Below are 20,802 nucleotides of genomic sequence, written 5' to 3'. Positions count from 1 at the left end.
GTGGAGGTGGAAAGCAGAGGGGGAGGACTTGGACAGGGCTTGACAGCTACAGAGCAATTGAAAGTGATAATTCTGTCGAAAACACAGGGCTGGTGTTTTGGGATGTCAGAGTCAGAGAGAGCATTAAAAAGTTATGTCAGGGCAAATGGCACCAGGGAAGAACGGAGCTTGGCCACTCCCAAGCCACTGGACAGTTCTAGCAGCAGTACTAATGTTCTTCCATTAAATGTTTACCAGGGGCCTGAACTATACCAAGAAGGCACTTTGTGTATATTAGTATATAACCCTGACATTGACTTTGGGACTTAAGGAGGGAGTTATTATCCCATTTCTGCTATTGAAGAGAGATTTAGAGAGGTCAAGCCACTCACTCATGATCACACAGCTAGTAGCTAGAGGTATTGGGATCTTGACCAAAGCCTGGCTGGCTCCAAAGCAGAGGACATTGACCTTGACTCACTGTGCTGCCTCCCTGGCCCCAGGAACTGCTCTTGACCTTGTTCAAAGCTCTCCAATTATACTGTTTTCCATTCCACCCCCGATTGTCAGAAAGGCTTTTCCAGCCCTGGTCCCTGACATTGCCATTCCTTAGGTCTGCAGCTCTCAATCCCTCCCCTGTAGGGTCTGGTGCCCTGTCGCTACCCTGGGGAAGTCTGCATGACCCCTAATCTGAAGCAGAGTCCCTTGCTGTGACTTCTCAGAATACCCTCTTTTCCTTTAGAGCTGTTATCACATCTTTATTTGTAGTCATTCTTGTCAAATCAGCTTCCCTTGCAGACTATAAGGTAGGGTAGGAACAGCAGCTTAGTCCCAGCTCTCATGTGTGGGACAGGAGCCCTGGCACCTATTTGATCCCTTGTCCCTGGAACCTAGTTCATCCTTGCTGGCTCTGGGAGCCTCTTTGCAGCTTTAGTGTCTTAGCTTCTTGCTCACAGCATGTGCTCTGGAGTTGGGTCTTAGCTGATGGGTGACTCAGGCACCAGCCCTGCACCCTCAGGCTGTTGTCTCTGCCAAGGAGGATGGAGCAGACCCCTAACTTGTTGGAACAGCTGGCCTGCCTGCCCCCTCCCAGGGGGCCTGGAGCAGAGGCCTGGGGCTTGACACCCCTTGGTTTTTTGCCCATCTCCACTGGTGCACACCCACGTGCAGCTTGGAGACAAAGATGCCGTGGCTGCGCCAGAGCGAAATTGCATTCTGACATTTGGTTCCACGAAGGGCCCTGCCTGGCCTAGGCAGGAGACACTAATGTTATTAAGTCAGTTTTTAAACTGGACAACATTCTTGACATTTCGGCCGAGATGCCTGAGCCTGAGAAGCCTCTCCCCTCCCATTGTGCATCTCCAAACAGTAGCTCTGCAGCAATATGACTTGACTTAAAAGCCCGGGGCAGTTTGCTCATAATTCTAATAACCATCCAGAATTAGATCACTTCACATTCACCTTATTTCTTCCCTCATTCATCTTCTAGTCAGGTCATTAGGAACTCCCTGATTCTTCCCCCAACCTCAGCATTCTATTATTTATATATTATACACAGTTTTCTATAGAGTCCCGGAAAATGGTGAAGTGGCCACAGAGCATGGACTTGCACCCCTGATGACAGCTCGGAAAAAGCTCTTTTCTTCATTCACTGAGCCGCTTGAATCCACTGGGATTTTAAAATTTCCAACTGAAAATATTGCTAAGGGCGTCTTCTTGGGGTCCTAGTGAGCAGGGGACAGGTCAGGGGGAGGACCCGATGGTGGCCTGTGGCAGGGGTGGGGGAGGGCAGGGAGGGTGGATGCCTTGCAAATCTTGTGGCCCCAACACATCGTGACAAGACATTTTAACATGTGTGTCAGCTAATGTTTGACAGGTCACAAACCACCTTTAAAAGATGACATTTATCTTTATTGTTTGCTTTTCCTGAAATACCTGCTCATTGAAAAATTTTATATATAAAGTCACAAAAATATATGAAGTGGATGTTCCTTATATAATCCTATCACTCTTGGATAACCCCCCTCCCATGCATATACACAATAAACTAAGACTATATAATTACATCCAGTTATTGTGTTATTTAAAAATGTGTGTCTGGATCCACACATCCTGGGTCCGTACTCCATTTCTGATTACTCAATTTCACCAAGCTCTTGGGGCTGAGGGCTGGGGTAGGAGTTAAAAATTGTGAACCGGATGTCCATCACTCGCCATGCTGCTAATAAAAAGATGAAATATTAATGGCTTGTGTCTTAGTCCATGTCAAATGTCCTTTTGTCTGGAGGCCATGCCTGAAATGCATTACCTGCTGGCTCCCCACGTCGCCCCTGGCCACCAGTCTCACACCACGCTGTAGTCCCCAGATTGCCTCGCGAGGCTCCCAATCTCAAGGTTTACCAATGTCACCTCTTCCAGGGAGGTCCCCTGGATGCTCCACCTGGCCCCCTCCTAGCCTGCTTCTGAAGGCCAGAAGAAGAAAGAAGAACAAGGCACCTCTGAGATATAACACAGCTCCACCGTTTCACAAGTTCCAACTTTTTCCTTTGCTATAGTTTGAAAGTTTGTGTCCCCCCAGCTTCGTATGCTGAATTCCCAACCTGCCAAAGTGCGGCTGCATTAGAAGGTGGCCTTTGGGAGGGGATTAGGTCATGAGGGCAGAGTCCTCACAGTAGGGTTAGTGTCCTATAAAAGTGACCCCGAAAGATGTGGTATATATACACAATGGAATATTATTCAGCAATCAAAAAGATAAACTCATGTCATTCACAGCAACACGGATGGAGCTAGAAGGAATTATGCTCAGTGAAATAAGCCAGAAGGAAAAAGAAAAATATCGGATGGTTTCACTTATAACAGGAATATAGGGGAACCAAATAGGACATCAGGGTAAAAAATAATAATAATAACAGTACAAAACACAACAAAGCAAAAACAGACAATTATAAGCCAGAGACATACTGCAGGGGAGGAGGAGGGAGAGGGGTGAGAGGGAGGGAGGGAGGAGCACAGGGGACTGTGGTGATGGTGCACGGGTGCCTGGGGGAAGGAGATTCTATGGGGACTCAATCTGAGGGGGTGGGGGGAAGAAAATATGGTCTAAAAAATGTAAAAAATGATAAATGTTAAAATTAAAAAAAAGTGTCCCCGGGAGTCCCATCATCCCTTCTGCCCCATAAGGAACATGGTGAAAGGCGCTGGCCACAGTCGGGAAGAGGTCCTCAGAGGAACGTGGTGGTGCTGAAGACTGGATCATGGATCTCAGCCTCCAGAACTGTGAGAAAATAAATTCTGTTGTTGATAAAGTACCCACTCTGTGCTCTCTTGTTAGGGCTGCTCGAGTGAGCGGAGACAGTCCTCCAACAAAGCAACACACACCTTTGTTCCGAATGAACTTCAAAGTCGCATTTTAAAACAGTCTTCCTAATATGCAAGGTTAAGATAAATGATATTTGGTTTTGGCTGCAAGGATCAGATTTTTCACCTCTAAGTTTTAGTCCACATATTGAGATGTTAATTTAATACAATGAATGGCAGAACAGATGAGCTCACCAAACTCAGTATTTTCTCCAGGAGCAGAAAGTATTAATAACAACAAAAATAAGACAAATGATGTGCAGATCAGTACGTTTATGAAGTAGAGTATCTGATGGTTGTGATAACCGATCCTCCTCCAATAACTCATTGCTCAAATGAGAGACATTCATTGTCAATATTCCCAGCACAGACCACAAACAGGTAGTTGAGTATCGGGAGAGCTCATCTCCACCTCTCATATCCATGTGGTAAGGCAGCTACTCCCTCTGAGCCTCAGTTTCCCTGTTGGTGAGATGGGGAATAAATTTGGGTTTGCCACCATTTCAGGGGTCTCGTGGAAGTCAAACAAAGCAATTAAGATCGAGGAGATGTGCACTTTCTTTTGGGATTGTGTAGTATCCAAATATTCTGCCTACCTGGGGGGCGGAAAGTTCTGCCTCCCTCCTGGAAAGGGAAGGGTCAGGTCCCCGCGTACATGGGCACATCGTCTGTGCTTATCCAGGCTGCGCACACACACCCAGTGTGCCCTACCCAGTTTCCTCATGGCTTCCTGGCTTTCTACCTGACTTTGAGCCTGCTTCTTTCTGGTGCTGGAGCTACCGCAGAGCTGGCCTGCCCTCCAGCCTAAGTCATATTGCCTGGCCTCTGGCATTTGCAGTGGAACTTCCTGACCTTCACAGTCCTGCACACCTGTGAGGGATTTCTTTATGGGTGGTATGACATAGAATCATCTTGTCCCCCAGCTAAAAATTATAGATGCCCACATACTGCCCCTGGTATACTGGAGCAGCCAGTCATGGGGGATTTGGATTAAGGTGGGTCTTTGAACTGGGAAAGACTCAGAAGTCAGTCTTGGTCCTACCTCATAATCTGTCCAGGGCATGAAGGCACTGTCTCCTTTTAGAAAGTGTGCATGGAAGTGTCCCTTACCTCCCTCAATTACTTGTCCTGGGATTCCTCCCACATAGTTAACCTAATATATAGAAGCAGCTTTATGCACAGCAATAATCATCACAGTACTGCATATAATTTAGCAATATGGCTCCAAACAAGGCTCATGATTAAGCCATGGCTTAACTCGAAGGAATACCATGCAACTGTTCACAGTGATGTCTAGGCAGAGGTTTTCATGAAGAAATATTTATATGCTAAATCTGCATAACCAGAAATGTAGAAAACCTCCCCAAATATTTATAGTGCAGTGTAGGCTTTTTGTTTGTTTTTCACAAAAATGCAGCTTTCTCCTCTTTCTTCCCCTTTGTGATACTCAATTCAGTCATGCTGGTTTGTGCAGATAGAGAATTTCCATCAAAGTGAATATGGCAGGATGAGTCTGACTCTGACCTGGGCTGGTTACTCCTTTGGCCTCCTGTTGGGGTAGGTGTCTCTGATGAAGGTGTAGGTGAAATTGTAGCTTGGTCAGTGTAGTTGAAAGGTCAGGCTGGACCAGAGCACGGAGAACATTAGTTTGTATACAGTGTGGACCAGTTACTTTATGATTTCCATATTGGACGTTTTTTCTATTAAAGTACAACCAATATTTGAAATAAACTGTTTTCCAATTTGAAAAAGATAATAAAAAAGAGATGGCTAGACAAATTTCTATCCCTTAAAGTTTTGTCTCTTGAGTTCTTAACTCTTCTAAAAATTTTCCATGAATAAGCAGATTCATTTACTAGTTCATTCATTCATTCATCATACGTTGACTGATAACAGAGGTGGGAACATCCTTCCTCATTTGCTTTTTTCCCAGTGTTTGTTCAGACTCAGTCTAGCTTTGTGAGGCTTTTTGTCTGGTCTTTGCCCAGGTATTCCAGCAACTTAGGGCCATTGAAGGGCTTCATTCTCTTTCCTTAACTAAAAGGGCCAATTCAATTAGGCACAGTTACCTTCCCCAGAAACTTTGCCCCACCTACCAACAGCCATTGCAGGGGGCAATTCTGCCAGTATCCCCACCCATTCAGATTGGTCTGTATATAAGATAATTTTTAAAGAATATGTCCATTAATACCAATGTTGTTTTAAAAAAAGGAAACCCTGTTATTTGTATCCATTTGGATAAAACTTGAGGGCATTATGCTAAGAGAAATAAATCAGACAGAGAAAGACAAATATTGTATGATCTCACCTATCTGTGGAATCTGAACGAACAAATCAACAACCCTTCCCCAAGTGTCCCAAACTCAGAAATAAAGATCAGTTTTGTGATTACCAGAGGACAGTGGAGTGGAGGAATTACATGAAAGGAGTCAAAATGTACAGACTTCTACTTAGAAATAAATGCTGGGTATGTGGGCGAGACATGATGACCACAGTCAACGCTGTATGATATGCAGAGAGTAGATTGTGGGTGGACTCATCACAAGGAGAATGCCATTGTTTTCTTTCTGTATCTATAGGAGATGATGCATGTTAACTTCTTGTGCTAATCATTTCACAGAATATATAAATCAACTCATACTTAAATTTACACAGTGCTTAAGTCAATTATATCTCAGTAAAACTACAGATTGTGGTAGTATAGTGAAGATGAATGTGGGGTCCTCTTGGGGAATATAGCCATGAGCCTGCCTCTAGAATGTTGTGGGTGCAGGGTGCCAATGCCTCCTGGGTGCCAGTCTATCACCCTAAGGAGATGGTTTGACCAGAGGTACAGTGAGAACCATTGGCTTGGCTTAAGCTACTCAGGTCTGTTTGTGACAACGCAATCCTTTCTGGGTCCCTTCTGGGGGTGCTGCCTAGCTGACAGTGATCTTCCTGAATTGTAGCCCTCATCCTTGGCTATGAACCCCAGTGGCTTCGTCTATACCTTGTGACCTGCCCTCCTTAGCCATGGCTGAATGAGAATGGGTATCTGACCCAAATTTGGTACTTCAGATTCTTTCTCCTCTGAATTGGGGGCCCCAAAACCCTAATTGGTATAGTACAGGTTGTCTAGAAACAACCAGATGGGAGCAAGGTATGACCATAGTACCCACTTGTGAATTGAAAATCAGATGAACTGAGAAAAGAAACCAGACACGGAGGAAGGTCTTGAAGTCTGCTGCTGTTTGTGCTTCTGGGAGACAGTCCTATATCCTGTTCATGAATTTCCCTTTGCTACCTAAGTTTGGTTTATGTTGGTTTTTATTTCCTGCAGCTTAGGAATTCTAGCCGTATAGATCCAAACAGCCAGACATCAGTGCAGGCAAGTCAAGGAAACATCAGTCACCTCAGCAAGGACTTGGATGGAGCTACTCAAGGCACATCAATCAATGGAATCAAGTGGACAAGATGAGCAGCTTCTTGGCTGACCTTGAAATGTTTCACAGGTAGCTTTGGCATCTTATATATTCCAAGTCTACTCCAGAATGAAACTGTCCAGACAGCTCTTAACAAACCCTGATCTGTCCAGTTCTGGTGGTTGGTAGGTATGTACATATACATTTACCTTGCTGGAAACTTCATTTTTTTTTTTTTTTTTTTGGAGGAGGGTTTACCTCTGCAGAATGTATGGTTTTATTCTAATTCCTGCAGGGCTATAAATGTTCTGTAGGTGCCTTGTTTACCAGGTCACATTTGGCCTTATCTATTTCTTTCCTTTTTAAAACCCCATTTTTTCCCCTTCTTATATCACAAAGAGAATTTTTTTTTATTCTGATTGGATTTTTAACAGACCTTTAAAAAGGTCTTTATAAAATTAACTGCCTTTGACTTCTGGGATTGACTCTCCTCTTGGGTTAGTTTTAGTTAATCAGTGGAAAAACAAGTCCTAAAAAAATCACACTTCCTTCCACAGTCTTAGAAAATGAAAAAAGAGGCCTATTTAAGATGCCTTGTTATTCTCCTACTCCATCTGCACAGCCATAGCTTTCGCTTTCGTCCATACAAACCATAACAGAAAGGTCACAGAAATCCCTTGACTTATTTAAATGTGGTAATAGCGTCATTGATGCAAACACGGGGTTAACCCAACTATTTCATAGTTTGGGATTTTCAACTAATAAGAGGAATCAAGCATTGTATTTGGGGAAAGATTAAGGTCACTGGCCCTCATTTGAGTTGATTGGTCTCTTGAAATGAGATGCTAATTGTGAAATTGATAGGCAGATTTCCATTTGATTTTACCCCCAATAGTTTATGTTTATAATTAAAATCATAAAAATGGAAAATGTCCAGTTCAATCAGCATAATCTCCCATCTCTTGTCAAGCAACATAGCCGAAGTGAGATGTAGATACAGATAGATGTTCATGTACATTGCAAATTCCTTTGCCTTTGCCTCTTCTGGCTGGAGGAGAGGGGAGAAATAAATTGCTTAAAGTCTAGATAAACTAAAGAAGACTTAAGACTACTTTTATATAAACACCAGAAGATTCTTCTTGTTTGCAATGAAGGTTATTATTGATGCAAGCAATACTTGCTGAGTATCTACTCTGTGCTGGCACTGTTGTAGGAGATAAAGGTGAATATGAAAGTTGGGTCCCAGATTTCATGGAACCCACATTGTGAGAGGGAAGGGTTTTAAGCAGGATGTGTCATGATCTGATTTGTTCCTGATGGCCGATCATCCTGGCCACTGGGTAGGATGCACTGGAGGGAGCACAAGTAGAAGCAAAAAGACCAGTTAGGAGTCTTACGTTCATCGAGGTGAGAGATGACAATAGTTTCAATCTGGTCGTGACAGTGGTAAAGGGAAGAAGTGATGGATTTAGCACATGTTTTGGAAGTTCAAGGGGAAGAATAAGACATGGAAGATGACAAATAGGAACAGATTATTTTCTTCCCATCTGAATGTTGGTGCCTTACTGCTGGTGAGGAGACTAGGGGAGAGAGGAGTTCCATGTTGGAGATGTTGGTTGTGAGATGTGACCAAGTTTATTGGCAGGTTGCTTGTTCCCTGGTTTCCAGGCAAATTTTGGAGCTTGGTCCTTGATAAGGTGTTTCCTCCAGTGATAAGGGAGGCAGTCATCCTGGCTGTGGGGAGCACTAGAAAATGATTTGCATGACAATTTAGAATGGGAAAAAATTCTCATCCAGGAGTATATTGGGCAGCATCTGAAAAAAGGAATTCAATAAAGATGAATGAAAGTTCTAATAAACCTGAAGACAGAATGGAGATGGGGATGTGGGAGGGAGACAGGGGTACTTTGTATTCTAAAAGGAGAGGTTTAGGGAAGAGTAAACTCCATAGGAGCCAGCTGTGAGGCGTATGACAAAATGCAGGTATCTTTGAGCTGCTTTCATTCTGGACAGAGGTCTGTCTTGCAGTCAGACAGATCTGGATTCTAAACCAGAAGCCATTACTTACAAAGTCTGCGTTTTCAGACTAGTTACTGAAACTCTCTGCACATACACTTTGAAAAAATTTTGTCTCTCTAAAAGACTGAAGTAAGTAAAAATTAATTGATTTCCCCATCTGTGTTGAGCAAAGGTATCCCAAGCTGCAGCTTGAAATGTTGGGTCAACTTGAGAGTGTGACTACATGAATTGAAATAATTGCAGCCAAAGCAAAGACAGTTTTCTTTAGGAAAAGGTCTTACCTTGCATGCATGGGTCATTGCCGCTATGATTTTTAAAACCTGAGATAAGCTTTTGTAACCTTCATGTTGTCTTCTTAGTTGCCAGGGTAGGGAACAATGGGTCATTTCCCCAGAATATCCCAGGAATGTCTGGCAACCTTGACCACTTCTGTGACTGAGAGGTGATAAAGGGAGTGGAGGATTATGCCTAGGAATTAAAAGACCCCCTGAGTAGTGGCAACAAAAGCAAAAATAATCAAGTGGGGCTACAAAAACTTCTGCACAGAAAAAAAAAAAAAAACCCTTCAGAATGGGAGAAAATATTTACAAACCATTTATATGATAAAAGGTTATGATCTAAAAAATATGAAGACTTCACATAACTCAACAGCAAAACATTCAAACAATCTGTTTGTAAAAATGGACAGGAGAACTGATTAGACATTTTTCCAAAGAAGACCTACAACAGGTGCATGAGAAGGTGCTCAACCTCTTCCATCATTAGGGAAATACAAATCAAAACCACAATGAGCTATCACCTCATACTTCTTAGAATAGCTTGTCTATCAACAAAGACAAACGATCATAAATATTGGTGAGGATGTGGGAAAAGGGAACCCTTGGGTACTGTTGGTGAGAATGTAAGTTGGCGCAGCCACTATGGAAAACAGTATGGAAGCTGTTTTAAATTCAAAAATTTAAATAAACTACCATGTGACCTGGTAATCTACCCACTTCTGGGTATATATCCAAAGGTAATGTTAACAGGATATTAAGGTGATAGATGTACGCCCCTGTTAATTGCAGCATTATTTACAAAAATCAAAATATGGAAAAATATACAAGTGTCTATCAGATGAATGGTAAAAGAATGAATAAGTGACATATATAACGGAATATTATTCAGCCAGGAGAAAGAAGGAAATTCAGCCATTTGTGACAACTTAAATGGAACTTGAGGGTATTATGCTAATTGAAATTAGCCAGACAGGGAAAGGCAAATACTGTATGGTATCACATATGTATAATCTAAAAAAAGAAATGTCAAACTCAGAGAAACGGAGTAGAAAAGTGGTTGCTAGGGTCTGGGGGTGGGGGAAGTAGGAAGAGGTTAGTAAAAGGGTGCAGATTTTTAGCTATGAATAAGGTCTGAGGATCTAATGTAAAACAGAGTGACTATAGTTAATTACGCTGTATTGTATAATGAAAATTTGCTAAGAGAGCAGAACTTAAGTGTTCTCAGCAAAAGAATCAAGATAAATATGCGAGTTGATGGATGTGCTAACTAATGTTAACTAGATGGGGAGAATCCTTTCACAATGAATATATATATCTCAAACCACCATGATGGAGACTTTAAATATCTTACACATTTATATGTCAATTATACCTCAGTACAGTTGAAATGACAAAAAAGAAGGCCTTCATATTTTTAGGGAGAGGTATGGATGCTTTCCATGTCCACATTCTAGGAATATCTTCAGCAAAGGATACTGCTCATCCCTCTATCGCCATCAATTTTCATGGCCCAGTAGGAAAGAGGAAAACTTGCCATTGTGGGGGAGCTCTTTTGGATTATATATCAATTTATTTCCAAATCTGGTTGTTTGACCCACACGATGCCAAACAGAGCTGGCAACTTATTCACCACAAGATTTTATGGCTTGATGGCTCAAGCACGGCCACAGGTTCTGATGAATCAGCCATTTCCCCTGAGAGTGGGCTGTAGAACAGCATATCTTAAGCTTTACTAGCACACGAGCCACCTGAGCATCCTGTTAAAATGGAGACTCAGATTCAGCAAATCTAGATGGGGTCTGAGACCCTACATTTCTAGCCAGTTTCTTGGTAGTGCCTGATCTTGCTTGGAGATCATGCTTTGAGTATAAAAGTTGTAGAAATCTAATCTTTTAGTGGGAAACAAGTAGATCAAGAAAAAAAAAGGTGGGGGGGAGCTATGGACAAATTGGTTTAGGGAAAATTGTATCCTCTGTCTCTTCTTATAGATTTAAAATGCACCATTATTCACAGCTTAAAGGCTCTGAGAAGTCCTGCAATTGAAAGAGAAAACTTACTTGCTTTACTCAATGTCAAACTCAATTTATCATCATACTTATTTTCAAGGAAGACCATTTATATCCACTAGAATTAATCTTTTTGGATCAAATTTTGGAAACAGTTCGAGGCACCAGAGACACAGACTTTGTGTTGATTATGTTGATTGTAAACAGTAACTAGGCAGGCACCCAGGAACAAGCTACAGTGTGGGTAATTAAGAATGTGAGCTCTGAAGCTGGGTCACAGTCTGAGGTTGAATCCTAGCTCTTCATTTACGACTGTGTGGCCCTGGGTCCTCTAGTCAATTCCACTGAGCTTCCATTTCCTAATGTATGAAATGGGAATTTAAAAAATGACTCTATAAGTGAAAGCTGATATATTATAGTTGCCCTGGTTGGCAAGACATGATGTTAGGCATCTTAGCTGAAGTGAAAAAGCAGTCAGGCCAGAGGAAATCCAGAAGTATAATAAGGAGCAGAAGTTTGGGCATCAAGGGCTCCTGGAGAATCTCTTCTGTAGAACCCTCACTTTACGGAGTGGGAACCTGGTCACCTGGAACCAATTCACCCCAGGTCAGAAACAGACAGACTAGGATCCAGAACACTGGTCTGAGCCCTCTGTGGCCCCCAGTCTGCTCTGCCAGCACATCACCAAGTCTCCAAGCTTCCAGTTGAGGAGGTCCTTTTGTTCCAACATAGCATTTTGGGATAAAAACCTAGAGGAAGTGGTGGTGAGGTCTGCAGGACCTGGGAGAGCCTGAGAGAGACCCTGAGGAGCCTGGGCTAGTTTTGTAGAGACCAGGATGCTTTCCTGTGCTGCAGGCAGCTGGTTGGTGGGGGGGGGGCAAGAGGTTGAGGGAAGCAGCTGCCAGTGTCTCAACCCAGCCCTGCTGCTGCCAGGCCCCAGGACATGAGACTAACTCTCTCTGATGCTGGCCAGAAGGACAGAAGTAAATGCCCCATGCTTCCAGTGGTTTCTACCTTGAATCTGAAAATGCCCCCCGAAGGGACCTCACACAATCACTCCTCCTATTTGATGGTGAAGGAAAGACTCAGGAACAGTGACTTGCCCCAGGTGCTGCAGAGGTGGGCAGTGCTGGCTGCCCAGGAGCCCCTGCTGCAACACGCATCCCTGCCTTCACCCCAGCAAAACAAGTGGGTACATTGGGTCTGATGGTTAAGGATTGTTACCTCCTTACTGATTTCCTGAAAAAAATAAAACAAAACATTTATTCCATACCGTCCTTGCTCTGGCCACCCCAGGAGCAAGACTAGGGGCTGCATCACCTTGACTTCTCTGCTACTGCCACATTGGGAAAAACCTGCATCCCCTAAACAGCTGTGTGGTGGTATTGATAGTGGGAAGAAAGAATGAAGGGTACCCTGGAACCCCCAAAACTGCCCGCTGTAAACGGTTTCTGCCATTCACTGCATAGAGACAAAGCATACTCTAGTACACAACATCTTCCATAGAACTTTAATACAGTTAGGGTGCAATAGAGAATTAGTGTGCAATGGAGAGAAGAGAAAGAATATAGTTAAAATAGTTTCCTCATGAAACACTCAAAGTTACCGCTCCCCTTGTGGGTAAATACCAGCCAAACGGGGTTGGCCTAAAGCAGGGCCACTGAGGCCTGAGAGGCTGCCACAAGTCTAAGGCACCTCCTGGTGGAGACCCCTAGGAAAGGGGCAGGAGGGACAGGGAAGTCTGGAAGGAAAAGAGCAAAAGCAAAATACAAGTCAAGACAATGGCTGCCATTGTCGGCCTCTCTTGGGTCTCTCACCCACATCTCTTTCAAATGTCTCTTTCCATGCTCCCCAAGTCTCTGGTACAAGTCCAAGGCCGAGAAGCAAGCACAGCGTCTTCACATGTGTCTCTGCTCCATGTGCCGCCACTCATCTCCTCCTAGTCTTTTTCCTCCTTAGGTCCTCTCCCCAGTATTCTCCCAGTCTTGTTTAGTGTCTCATGGACACCCAGCTCCACCCTTCCTTGGGTTGGGCAGGAAGGAAACCTGGAACCTCCCCTTTTATGGGGATTACACTGTTACAGTACTGTTTTCAGAACTGCCCATCGCCCTGCGCCAGAGAAAGTCCTTTTGCTGCAGCCCAAGACTCAGCCTGACCCACTGTCAGTCAGAATAGCGTGTGTGTGTGTGTGTGTGTGTGTGTGTGTGTGTGTGAGAGAGAGAGAGAGAGAGAGAGAGAGAGAGAGAGAGAGAGAGAGAGAGAGAGAGAAGGGGAGGGCAGAAAGGACCCTGGGCTCAGTGCCCAGTCTGTGATTTCCCATGAGGGAAGCAGGCCCGCAGGCAGAAAGCCAGGAGTCTCCCTCATTGCTCTGGCAAATGGGTCCTGGAGGAGCTGTCCCCGGCCCGCTGCTGATGGGCAGTGCAGGGGCGAGGAGAAAGGGCATGGCTGTGTTCCCCCGAGGGCTCTGGTCGAATCTGGGAGGAAGCCCGCATATTTGTCTTATTTCCTGTGCACCATTTTGACTTATTTTCCCGGTCCAAAGAAAGCTGCCGCGTAAACTAAGGCTTCGTTTTAGGGGACTGTTGGCTCCTTGGAGTCTGTAATTGGGGCATTGAAAGGATACAAAAAAAAAAAAAAAGCCCACAGAGGAGTGGATGATCTTTTATACTTAAAGTTCCCCCCTCTATAAAAGCGACATATTACAAACCTCTTTCTCCTCTCGAACATTTCTTGCTAAGTGCATTCTGATGCCACATTGAAACGCAAAATAGCTGGAATCAAGCAGGCACCGAAGGCTATTTATATGCTAATCTCTATTTCCCAAGCTGAAGCAGGAATCTCGAGCTGGGTGCTGCTTCTAACGATGGCTCGGCTTTAACCTCTCTGGAAGAAAGAAAAGTATTTTCCTTAAGAAAACAACTCAGTTTCTTTAAGATGAAATGTAATTATCTATTATCAGATGTCCCTTAAAATGCAAGGCCTATTAAAGCTGCTAAAAATATTGAAGCCCTAATTTCACCATAATAGCATTTTAATTTCAGCAAATCACGGCTCTATTGTTACAGGACATTTTGCGGTAGGAATGTGGTAAGAGGTCCATCTTAGCTTTTTTCTTAACATTTTCCTTTCTTTGAGAAGTACAATTAAATCATTGCAATCATCTAACCTTGCTCGACACAAAATTTTACTTATCAAGTGCGAAAACAATGGTCATTAGCATTAAAAAGAATTTGTTTTAAAAGTAGCTAAAGTTTAATTGCTTTAAATATTCTTGTTGGAATGTGCAGCCACTGTTGGTTCAACGTTTGTATTAAAGAGAGTCGGTGTTTAATTGATTGCTGAATTTCATTGAAAAATATTTACTTTCTGGGCAAAGTACAAAGAAACGTCTTGATGGACCCTTGAGGGGGAATGATTTTGGGAAAAATGATTATTTGGGGGGAGTTGCTGCAAAATGACCTGGCTGTGTGTACACCTCTGCACTGGATGCATTCCTGGGAACTCTTCTTGTGTAGGCTTCTAAAACAATCCCTTCCTTCCCAATCCCCCTTCCCATCTTGTTTTTAATGGTCATTAGCATTAAACACCAGGATGTGTGTGCTCCATTGCAGGATCCTGGAATTTGTATTCTGGTGGGTATTGAGGACTGTAGGGAAGTGCTCACTTTGGAGTTGGGCTCACCTCAAATAAGGGGCCCCGTCTGGGGTGCAGGCTGGGGCCACTCTCTGAAGGGTCTTCTGTCTACACTTGGTGAAAGCACTTTCACAAAGCAGATCACAAATTAGATCATCTCTAATTTAAGATGACATTTCTGGCCACCTTAGTGGGCCTGAGTTACCACTGAGTCTCACCAACTGCAAATTTCTGACTTTCCAGAAGAGGCTCTAATAGGCTAGAAGAAGGTGGGTGGGGTGAGAGCAGAACTGGCTTAACAGGCCAGTAGGATGGGCAAAAAATGTGTAACTGTGACCCTAGAAGACTACTATTTATTGAGCATTTATTATGTGCCTGGCTCTGTGTGAATTCTTTATTTGCATTTGTTAAAAAGAAAACAACAGGTCTTAAATTAAGGTGCTTGTGATAAACTCCCCAAGACTTAAATGTCTAACCTAACTGTGGTTTCAACATCCCATATAGCTTCAAAAGGTGCCCCCCCCACCCCCACCCCCAACCCATGTAATCCTAACCAGTCAGTATGGAATATTTTTGGCCAATGATGTAACTTTTTCCATTCTCCCCCAAAAGATGACATAATCTGCCACAAATTCGTTTTCCACCCCCTATGGGTAGGTTACCTAAATCTGAAATAATTCCCTATTCTCTGATTTTTCTCTCTTTCTACACACAAAAACCTTTTATTTTTGTACAGCCTTTCAAAGCATCATTCTACGTTCTATGTGGGATGCTGCCCGATTCATGGGTTGTTTAATAAAGCCAATGACATCTTTAACACTAGCTTGGCTGGCTTTTGTTATTTAACACATTATTTCCTTAATCTTCTTAGTAACTTTACAATAGACAGGATTATTCCCATTTTTCAAATATGGAAATGGCTTAAAGAGTTAATTTGTCTAAGCTTATGCAGCCAATGGGAAGCAGAACCCCAAATCAATCTGAGGTAATTTGTGCAACAACTTTCCATGCTGTGTGATCTCCTAATAGTTTCTGTCCTCAGTCATCACCTTAACTCAGGTATTCAGCCCAGGTGAAGTCCCTCTGATTCCATTCGCCTTTTGTTATAGGGCAGCCCCGATATTGAACGGGTTGCCTGACTGTAGGTCCTCATCCACGCGCTTACAAGGGACTTATGAATACTCCACTACAGGCACACACAAAAGGTTAATAAAAGGTTTATTTACAAGGGAAAAGGAAATAAGGAAAATGTACAACTCAGGGAGAAAAATAGGGAAATAAAATCTTTAATGCATCCTACCCTATCCGCCCACCTGGAAACCCAAAGTCACTCTCAGAGCTGGCCGGATGCTGCTAGCTGGCGGAGAGCCAAAATGGGGGACCCCCTCCAAAGCCCACGTGTCTGCCTTTATACTCACTTGGCTGCTTAACCCCACCCTCAGGTCCCAGCCACCTTCCCTTTGGTGGTGATGGGATTTAGAGTTCCCAGTGTCTTTGGCTTTGGCCTGGGGTGGGGGTGGAGTCCACAAAGCCTATATGGAATTAGCTTTAGGACATCCTTTCCCCCCTAACATGACCTGTCTTCAAGAGCTCTTCTAGGTCCAAGTTTCTGTGGACCCAGGTGAAGGGCACTGGTGGGGACTGAGCACCTTTCTGGACTGGGCTGTGTGGGCCTTGGCTGTGCAGAGGCAGGGAACATTGGTCCCAGGCCTCTAGATGAACAGTCCCAGAACCATCTCTGCCCATCTTCCTGCTGGTGTCATGCACCCTGACAGCAGTGGCCACCCCCAGCACAGCACAGGGGCACATCCTTCACCGTGCCAAGGCAACTTGGGACTTTGCTTTGTGTTCCCCTTTGCCTGCTGGACAAACTCCAGCTTCTCTTTCAGCATCCCGCTCAAGAGTTACTTCCTTTGGGGAGACACTTGGCCCCCTTTCAAAGCCATCTTCTCATGGTTTTTCCAGCATTTCTTCTTATGGCATCTTTTTTTTTTTTTTGCAATAGAAAAGTAAAAATATAGCCCATGTTAAATTCCAGGCTCTGCTATTTATTAGCGATGATCTCAGGTTAAGTCCTTTAACTTCACCTCTTACCTGACCCATACAACGGAGTGATAACAGTGTCCACTTCCCTCTCTGGTTGTGTAAGGCCCAAATGAAGTGTGTATAAAATAGTGTCTGGCACATGCAAGCACTTAATGAGCACAACTTGTTATTAATGTGTGATAAAGGTACAGTAAGTCCTCACTTGTCATGGATAGGTTCTTGGAAACTTTTAAGTGAAAAAATGTAGTACAAAAGCAGGCCCTTTAAAAAAAAGTAAAAGAAGCAGTGGGATTGTTTCATTCTCATTAATGTTATAATGAAATGACTTGAATGAAATCACTTTTCTTTTTTTTTCAGTATTTTTAATGTCTGATACAAAACAGATCTAAAACCATAGCATCTGCAAGAACCATTTGTTCTTGCCAGTTGGACCTCTCCTCGCCTCAAACATGACAACCTTTTTAGAGGACCTGCTATATTTCCAGGTGTGTGTCACAGCCAGGCTATACCCTGTGCCACCTGGCACCATAAGATTGTCACTTTTATGCCTCTATGGTTGATGTAGAGGCTGCTGTGTAGCTGAAACCTCTGCAGTGGCCAAGAGCAGATGTTCAAGTCCATGTCATGCCACTTACCATATGTGTGACCTTGGGTGGGGGCCACCATTTCTCCGGCCTTCAGCGTGTTCATTTATAACTGGAAACACTCACAGCCCTCTTTATAAGATTATTGGCAGGATTAAATGAGGCCAAGCTGGCTAAATTCTCTTTTTGCCCTGTGTAGTTATAAGTGCCCAACCCATGGTATCTATGAGGTTAACAGACTCATTAATAACAGACATCTGATTCCACTTTCACACCTTTATCTTATTCTTATCTTATTTAATCCTCACAACAGCGCTGGGAGGGGGCTTCATTACCCTACCTGGTTCACCAAGATCTTACAGCTGATAAGAGGCAAGTTCCTTGACCTCACCCCCTCTCACCACCCCACCCCACCCTCCCCTCCCGTCACCCATGCTATCTCCTCATATCATGAAGTCAGATGGATGAAGGAATGATTCTCGAAACAGGCCAAGCAATCTTCCATAAAAGGTAGGTGGGACTCAGACTCATGACCTTTAGGAATCCCAGTGAAATTGATTTCATAATGGTGGGTCCTGAAACGACAATTCCAAAGGGAAGCTATACTTGGCTTTTTATACTCCTTAGGGGCTGTTATAAATTTGATTATATCTGAAATAGCAGATTTCAAGTTGAAGTCGCCTTCGTCCACTCTGGATTTCAGATTTATTTCTAAGAGACCAGAGCAATTTTCTTATCTTTACTGCAAATTACCACAGTCTTGGTTAATCTCACGCAGCAATAAAGCTGTTTGGCTAGGAAGCTTCCTGCAGTGTCAGAGCTGATGAATGGCTCCTTCTGGCTATAATAATTCAATCTAGAACATTGAAAAGAACTGGGTTCTTGTGTAGGAAACTCCACCAGTGTGTTTGGCTATTAGAGAGCAGAAACTGTCACCTGGGTTGGGGCCTCGAAGTCTTTGCATCCATGTGATCTGGGGTGTCCTGGGATGACATGGCAGGTTGCATCACCCCTATGCCCTGTCTAGAGTTTTCTGAGGGTGACTGTGAATTGGGTGAATCCAGTAGGAGCCAGGACAGGGAGAGAGTACAGAGAGGTTGACCTCAAGGAGCATAAGAGCGAGTGGCCTCCGAAGTCGTGAAGAATAAGCTGCAGGGAAAGGCCTCATCTGTCAGTCATTCAACAATTACTGTAGTTTTTAAAATCTAACATCATTGATTAGAAAATGTGCTATTGACTTGGTAACAATACTTTCTGTGGGGGTGGGGGTAACGAAACACAACCACTTTCAATGTGTACACTGATTTGAAGACCCAAGTTGAAGGCATTCGAGGGAGATTGAAGCCTGAGGGTGTCATCGTGCGTTTGTGTAGGTGTGCGTTTGTGTAGGTGTGTTTGTGGGCAGTTGGGGAGGTAGGGGCGAAAGCATTCAGCCTGAAGCCTTTGAGACAAGGGGCTCAAGAAGCAGAGAGGAGGCCAGTCTGATTTTGGGGGCAGAGGCTGTAGAAAAGGAGGCTGGAGGTCAGCTGAGGGCGGCTAATAAAGGGCCTTACATGCTTGCTAAGGAGTTTAGCTGTAGTTTGGAGGACAAATTACTGAAGGGTTGTAAGTTGAGGATGAATATATTCTGTGTTTAGGGTTCGTGGTGGCAAAGCAGCATCAACCTGTGAAAATAGCCGGGTTGTGGGGAAACTGGTGCTGGGAAAAAGGATTTGCATAACCTGTTCCCACCTGGGGCAAGGGTTTATGGGGCATCAGGAAGTGCCTGAACAAGAAGCACTTACGAGCAACCCGAGAGTTTAAGAGATGTCACACCTCTTTTAATTCTGTAAGTCTGAGTGCCCATCTCTCTAGACTGGCAAGATCAAGTCCTCCCTTCCCCCCATCGCTGAGCAGTACAAACATTCATATGTCTCATGTATTGAAACCTAATCCTCATTATGATGGTGTTAGGAGGTGAGACCTTTGGGAAGTGAATAGAAGGTGATTTGGATATGAGGGTGGAGACCTCATGAATGTGATTGGTGCCCTTATATAAGAGACCCCAGAGAGATCTCTTCACTCCACCCCCCCATGTAAAGACACAGCCGGAAGATGGCTATCTATCATCCAGGAAGCAGGTCCTCACCAGATCTTGAGTCTGTTGGCACCTTATTTTGCACTGTCCAGCCTTCAGAACTGTGAAGAATAAATGTTGTGTGTTAAGCCATCTAGTCTATGGTATTTTTGTTATAGCAGCCTGCAGGGACTGAGACAGCCACCTACCAAGTAAAAACAGGAGATAAGACATGGTTGTGGCTAAGCAGAAAATGAGCATGGGTGGGGCTATAAGAGAGGATGAGGAGGGGGTGTGATAACTCTGAGGAGTCAATTATTGATTAGGGTTGGGGATGGTGGGGTATTGATGGAGGAGATGACAATGACATGAGGTCTCAGAGGGTAGATTTTTTTCAAAACTTCCCTAATGGAGTTGAGCTATGTCTACTTCTTCCAGCTATAATGGTGCTATGGACAATAGAGCTCCCAGTTGTATGGGTGCTATGGACAGAGAAAGCAGACAAACCTGAGAAAGAAACTCTCAAAGTAAGGCTTACTGGCAAGACTTAATGCCCACTTCTCTACCCCAAGGTGTCAGTGTTTTCTAATCCGACAAGGCAGTGATTAGTGCTCCGGGTTGTGGATGTGCGGACCCTGTTGAATATCAGCTTTAATGAGAGGCTGAGAGAGCCAGAGGAGGATTCTGTGAGCCAGGCTTATCCTAGACTCTGACCAGCTGCCCAGATCTGTGTGGCCTAGTCTATGGTTCACAAACCCAGTGGGACTCATTGCTGTTCCCCATCTCAGCTCTGGGTGAACCTCCCCACTTCCTGACCTTTGCTTATGCTTTTCCTACCTGGGATGCCCAGCCACCCCCACATGTCTCCTGTCTACCCACGAGAACACCACCCATTCTTCAATAGCCACCTCCACCCGTGACTTTCCCATCATGTCCTCTTTGCTTCCTGCCTTCCCAGATTTGGTTTGGCTCTGCCCTCAGTTTGTTCCTCATATGCAGCATCTCAGAGCTTATTCTGAGCTTAATTGTAACAAGAAGCAGTTGTATTATCCTTTGTTTAACCCCCACCAGAGCGAGACCTCTTCAAAGATGACACCTAGGGTGTGCTCATGCTTGCATCCCCAGAGCCTCCATGCTTATTGACTATATAACCATGCTTTTTGGTACTTTACAGTTATTGATAAACTACAACCAGACACATGTCGAACTAATCATACTCCAGGAATTGGACTAAGATAAATCTTTTCATATAATCCTAATGTCAGCCCTGCCAGCAGGCGGCCCATGACCAGCACAGTGAGGACTGGGTGGGGCTAGAGAGAAGCGAAGCAAAATATGAAGCTTATGAAATGGGAGAGGGAGAGGCCAAAGCCCTTAACTTGTAGGCGTGACAAGATACTGTCATCCTTCTCTAGGACTGTCCCCACCCCCAACAAATTAAAA

This window comes from Talpa europaea (assembly GCF_964194135.1).
Source record: "Talpa europaea genome assembly, chromosome: 9".
Taxonomy (NCBI): Eukaryota; Metazoa; Chordata; class Mammalia; order Eulipotyphla; family Talpidae; genus Talpa; species Talpa europaea.
This window is presented reverse-complemented; position numbering follows the sequence as displayed.